This window comes from Arachis hypogaea, chromosome 12, assembly GCF_003086295.3.
Source record: "Arachis hypogaea cultivar Tifrunner chromosome 12, arahy.Tifrunner.gnm2.J5K5, whole genome shotgun sequence".
NCBI lineage: Eukaryota > Viridiplantae > Streptophyta > Magnoliopsida > Fabales > Fabaceae > Arachis > Arachis hypogaea.
The window spans coordinates 42879833-42880517 of NC_092047.1; positions in this window are offsets into that span (position 1 = coordinate 42879833).

Below are 685 nucleotides of genomic sequence, written 5' to 3' on the forward strand. Positions count from 1 at the left end.
GTCGCTGTTGAAGCTCTGCTGCGGCTGCTGCTGCCGTCTGAGCTGCCGCCAGGGAAGCCGCTACTGCCGTTTACCACAGGTGGAGTCCGCCATCGAGCTGTGCGCCATGGGTGGAGCTATACCTCGTCGAAGTTGCTTTTCTCCACTGTCAGTTCAGTTTCATCGTAACCCTGCTCCATTTTTACGTTATATTTTGCTCTCATCTTATTTATCTGCTTGTTTTTGTTTTAATTCCATTTTAGTTTCTGCCTTGTCTTGAATTTATAGAACTGTTTACATCTTCAATTTCTATCAAATTCGGATTCCTTGTTTTGTTGTGATAATTATCATTTCCGTGCAAGGTTGCTATTGCTGCGAGAGTGATTGGAGATGTTGCTGTCGTTGTCTCGGTTGCATTGGGGTGCCGCCGCTGCTGCAAATTTAGACAAAGAGGGTTTGTCATGTTTAAGTTCTGAGTTCGATTAATCAAGGTAGGGGATATTTTATTAAATTAAACATTTTAAACTTTGAATGCCTAAGAAGTTTACTGAATTATTGCAAATATATGAATGCTTGATCTGTGATGAATTTTGGATGCGGAGTAAATGTGTGACTGGTTGTGTCTCTTGGTGGTTTTATGTGGTTTGAGATCTTTGTTAAGAGAATGTGTATGTTGGTGTAAAAGTTTACTGAAAATGTATTGGGT